General features: G+C 39.3%; 1 protein-coding gene across 5 annotated transcripts in view; it reads left to right on the top strand.

Moving 5' to 3' along the window:
* Window positions 1-3,944: 3,944 nt before the first annotated feature.
* LOC139373242 (double-stranded RNA-specific editase 1-like) overlaps window positions 3,945-5,656 on the top strand; it is a 55,911-nt gene continuing 54,199 nt past the window's right edge. For 3 of the 5 annotated variants that reach the window (XM_071113538.1, XM_071113537.1, XM_071113539.1), the window contains exon 1: window positions 4,003-4,181. The gene's annotated coding sequence lies outside the window, so the exon portion shown is untranslated. Of the gene's footprint in view, window positions 4,182-5,656 lie in introns of all 5 variants that reach the window. The other 2 variants (XM_071113535.1, XM_071113536.1) reach the window with 2 other exon arrangements.

Here is a 5,656-nt window from a genome sequence, read left to right as displayed (position 1 = left end):
TACATGAGTGATGTCTTGTCTATTCATTTTCGTGAACACATATCCTTGGGTGGTTTGTAGATGTTTTTCTAGAACCGGGGACGTTTTAATGTCTGTCTGTTGTATATTCTGTCTGTTTTGTCTGTATCCGTTCCTCAAGCCCAGCTGCCCTATTTCTCATACATGACCCAGACTGTAGTTTTATTGTGCATCTGCAGTACCATCCATGACTGTTTTATTAGGCTCATGTTCTACACAGTCATCTGCTAGTAACCTACTCATTAATGAGGAAATTGTGCTTTATTGAATACAGCACCATGCAGATTTACTCCATCAGCGATAAAGAAACTGCAGTATTCCCATATCCCCATGTCTTTAGTGGATCTGATGGTTAACTAACTAGAAGTGACTGTTAGCCTCAAATGCTCTGTTGTCGACTGCAGTCTTCAGGACATTGGGGAGTGACTCACCATACACCAGAGTGCAGCTATTATGTGATTCATACAGGAAGCCAGCGGTGTTGTGTGTGTGTGTGGTTTGAACACATTTTCCTTGCTCATCAGTGTTTTGGCTGGCTGGCTCCTGTGGAACGTCTTCAGGGCTGTTTGCAGACATGACTAGTCGCTAAGTCGTTCTCCCTCCAGGCAGGTGAGGTGAGTCAGTGAATCTTAGACACACACACACTTATTCTGTAGTCTTTATTTATCTGCCCTTTATTTAGTGATTTAATGTAAATATTGAAACATGCAAATCGGCCTACTGCTTTTCGTAACAGGATTCACCGAGTACATTCACTGTTCAGTGCAGTGAAGACCTGTCTATAATGAATGACATAGCAGAGCTAGAAAAGTATCACATTTAAGGTATATTGTGATTGCCTGATCATGTCACGTTTGTCGTATAGAGGAGACCAAGGTGCAGCATGGTAAGCGTACATCTTCTTTAATGAAAGAGAGAACACTGAACAAACTATACAAAACAACAAAACGAACCGTGAAGCTAATATGAAAAGTGCAGAACAAGCAACTAAACATAGAATAAGAACCCACAAACTACCCAAGGAATATGGCTACCTATGGTCCCCAATCAGAGACAACGATAAACAGCTGCCTCTGATTGAGAACCAATCTAGGCAACCATAGACATATAAACACCTAGACTACTAAAACCCCTAGACATACAAAAACCCCTAGACAATACAAAAAACTAAACAAACCACCCTCGTCACACCCTGACCTAACCAAAATAATAAAGAAAACAAAGATAACTAGGGTCAGGGCGTGACAGATGAATTCTATGCGAAGGAGATGTTTTGCTTGATGTAAATGGTGCTCACACCAGATACTGACTGGTTTTCTGATCCATGCCCCTACTTTTTTTTAAAGATACACTACCGTTAAAAAGTTTGGGGTCACTTAGAAATGCCCTATTTTTCCATGAAAACATACATGAAACGAGTTGCAAAATGAATAGGAAATATAGTAAAGATGTTGACAATTTTATAAATAAAGATGTTTCATTGAAATAATAGTGTCCTTCAAATTTAGCTTTCATCAAAGAATCCTACATTTGCAGCCTTGCAGACCTTTGGCATTCTAGTTGTCAATTTGTTGAGGTAATCTGAAGAGATTTCACTCCATGCGTCCTGAAGCACCACCCACAAGTTGGATTGGCTTGATATGCACTCACGTACCATAAGGTCAAGCTGCTCCCACAACAGCTCAATAGGGTTGAGATCCGGTGACTGTGCTGGCCACTCCATTATAGACAGAATACCAGCTGAATGCTTCTTCCCTAAATAGTTCTTGCATAGTTTGGAGCTGTGCTTTGGGTCATTGTCCTGTTGTAGGAGGAAATTGTCTCCAATTAAGCGGCGTCCACATGGCGTTGCAAAATGGAGTGATAGACCTTCTTCAAGATCCCTTTTACCCTGTTCAAATCTCCCACTTTACCACCACCACAGCACCCCCAGACCATCACATTGCCTCCACCATGCTTGACAAATGGCATCAAGCCCTCTTCCAGCATCTTTTAATTTTTTCTGCATCTCAAGAATGTTCTTCTTTGTAATCCGAACACCTCAAACTTAGATTTGTCTGTCCATAACACTTTTTTCCAAACTTCCTCTGTCCAGTGTCTGTGTTCTTTTGCCCCTCTTAATCTTTTCTTTTAATTGGCCAGTCTAAGATATGGCTTTTTCTTTACAACTCTGCCTAGAAGGCCAGGATTCCGGAGTCGCCTCTTCACAGTTGATGTTGAGACTGGTGTTTTGCTGGTACTTTTTAATGAAGCTGCCAGTTGAGGACTTGTGAGGCATCTGTTTCTCAGACTAGACACTCTACTTGTCCTCTTGCTCAGTTGTGCACCAGGGCCTCCTACTCCTCTTTCTACTCTGGTAGAAATAGCTGGTTCGAGCCTCTGGTTAGAGCCAGTTTGCGCTGTTCTGTGAAGGGAGTGGTACACAAAGTTGTACGAGATCTTCAGTTTCTTGCCAATTTCTCACATTGTATAGCCTTAATTTCACAGAACAAGAATAGAATGACGATTTTCAGATGAAAGTTCTTTGTTTCTGGCCATTTTGAGCCTGTAATCGAACCCACAAATGCTGATGCTCCAGATACTCAACTAGTCTAAAGAAGGCCGGTTTTATTGCTTCTTTAAACAGGACAACAGTTTTCAGCTGTGCTAACATAATTGCAAAGGGTTTTCTAATGATCAATTAGCCTTTTAAAATGATAGACTTGGATTAGCTAACACAACGTGCCATTGGAACACAGGAGTGATGGTTGCTGATAATGGGCCTCTGTACGCCTATGTAGATATTCCATTAAAAAAAGTCATTTAGTCATTTAGTCATTTAAAGCATTAACAATGTCTACACTGTATTTCTGATCAATTTGATGTTATTTTAATGGACAAAAAAATGGGTTTTCTTTCAAAAACAAGGACATTTCTAAGTGATCCTAAACTTTCCAATGATAGTGTATCTGTGTCCAACAGATGCATATCTGTATTCCCAGTCAAGTCCCAGTCAATTGACTGATTTCCTTTATATGAACTGTAACTCTGTAAAGTCTTTCAAATTGATACCTTCGTATTTTTGTTCAGTATACAATCATTTATGCCTGATCTCTTCAAAGATAGCCAATTATTATAAAGAAGTGTAGTGTTTCACTTAAATTAAACTGAAATAAATTGAATGTCAAAAACTCTGTTTTATTCAGTGTCACTGTTTAGGAGACTATTGCTTCACAGTACTAAATGTTCCATTCATTGAGTGGATGACAGATACAGTATTTGGGAGATTATGAGGAGGGAAGGGAATTTTGCCATTTTGCGCATGTGCCTACATGATTGAGAGGATGCCTCACTTAAGAATGATGTTGAACCATAATTAAGATTAACACAGCCATGGCAATGGAATAAATATTTGTGCCTAGGAAGTTCTTGACATTGAAGGACTTTACACAAAAATTCAGAACGTTGACTATTAACTATTTAACAGTCTGTTACCACTTTTTTTTCCAGCCAGGGAATAATGGTCCCAATTAATGAAGCATTCATAAACCCTTTATAACCTTTTATGAGGCTCTGGGCTAATTGGCTCTGATAAACCATAGCATGCCTCAGAATATACATAGGTAATTGTCTATGCTCTTATGAATGATTTATATATGATGACTTTGCTGACAAATTATTTTCGAAACATGTATGTATAGTGCATAAAGCCTTTATCAATGATCTATACAGACATTTAATATCAGAATAATTTAAATAGTTACACGTTTGAAAACAGTCAGTGATGAGGATGATTGTGTCCAATCGCCGTGCGCAATTCACTTGTCAAAGTTCACCAATCTTGTCCAATTTATTCGTATCCACCTCTTTTCTCCTATCCAATCGGGACACGCATCGTCTGACTTGTGTCCAATAAGGAAGCAACAGCATCGCTCCAACATTTCCTTATCCAATGAAGTCGGTGCTTCTCTTAATTTTTATTTCTGGCTGCGTAGATTTTTTTTTGCCTGCCAAGTTTCGTTGCGGTCCATCACCATTGTTGTGCTCAGTGGTATTCAGCGTAATCGCGCCTGGACACACATCACCCGTCAAGTGTCTAGTGAGCGGGTTTTGACAGAGGACGAGGGTCTGTAGATTGAGCAAGCTGTGTGAGGAACAATTCCTTTCTGGTTGCCCCAGAAACTGTAAGTACCGGCGTCTTATATGATGTATTGCATACGAGATCAGTCATGTTTTATTATATTATCCTACGTAGGCTATAGTTTACCGTCTACATGTCTGTTCAAATAGCCATTCTGGTGAATTGCAGTAGCCTAGGCTACACGCTTTGTTTATATTAATGTCCTTTAATAAATTGCATAACCCCCCCCCCCCAAAAAAAAACGTGTGTATTTTGGATTTCACATCGCATGCAGTGTTAATTAAGGTAGTTATTCCCATCACGACAGAGATGGCATCCCCTAGCATCACCATGGTGATCATTATGCCTATATTCCAAATAAAATAACTGATATTAGGCCTATTAGAAACTTTCAGTCTAATCTCTGTGATCATGGGATGGTTTAATTTGATTTGAAAGGAACCTTGCTACACCTCTTCACCACATAACAGTTCTCTGATACCAGAAGAGGTCACAATTATTAGGCTAAATGGCAATTGCGTTTTGTAGTTTGACTTTCCATAAGGGCAGGTGTGGACAAGGGCATACAAGTTGACATGTTCCTAAATAGGCCACAGTGCTGTATACATCCACGACTAGGACGCTATGGCAATGTTACTGGGGGAAAAAATATTTTGTCACACATACACCAAATAGGTGCAGTGAAATATGTTGTTTTACAGGTCAGCCATAGTAGTATGGCACCCCTGGAGCATATTATGTTTATGTGCCTTGCTCAAGGGCACACCGGCAGATGTTTCACCTTGTAGCAATGGGAATTCAAACCAGCAACCTTTCTGTTACTGGCCCAACACTCTAACTGCTAACTGAAAGTGATTGCTGTCCTTTAGAAAGAATCACTAAACATATGTCAAATGTGTTATTACTAATGTAGACTATAGCATGTATAACTCTGCTGAATGCCTCTTCTCTTTGGTCCAGGAGTTTTTGTTGTTGATTCAAACACTTTTCTTGTCTGTTATTTAAATGTTTTTTTGATTTCATTCCCTATTAAGTTCAATGTTTAGTACATTGAAATGAATCTTTACACTTTCTCCAATTTTCTTTCCTCAAAAACATGATTGGCTCGTCTTGGGTCGGGTTTAAAGTAGGAAATGAAGACATTACATACGGTAAATAGTTTCACAGCGCCACACTCCAAACAAAGCACCAGTGGACAAAAATTGTATGTGTTCTCAATCAGTCAACCTATTGGCCTTTTGATGGTTAGTGGTTAATGCCTAGGGCTCCAAACATCCTCAATTGACTTATTTGGTGTTTCAATGTGTTACCAAGGTCAGTGCTCTATGCAAACTTTGTGCGTTTATAAACCTGGTTTGAATCTCTGGTTGTTGTTGTGTAGACTAGTTAGATAGCTTTTAATTCTTGCTTTTGTTAAATTGCGTCTTTGATTCTTTATCGTTTCAGTAATGAGATGTATCTTTGTTTGTTTTACGTCCATAGACCTTTTATGAGGTTTTCACTTTGAGCGAAAATATG

The sequence above is a fragment of the Oncorhynchus clarkii genome, chromosome 18 (genome assembly GCF_045791955.1).
Source record: "Oncorhynchus clarkii lewisi isolate Uvic-CL-2024 chromosome 18, UVic_Ocla_1.0, whole genome shotgun sequence".
NCBI lineage: Eukaryota > Metazoa > Chordata > Actinopteri > Salmoniformes > Salmonidae > Oncorhynchus > Oncorhynchus clarkii.
This window is presented reverse-complemented; position numbering and strand designations above follow the sequence as displayed.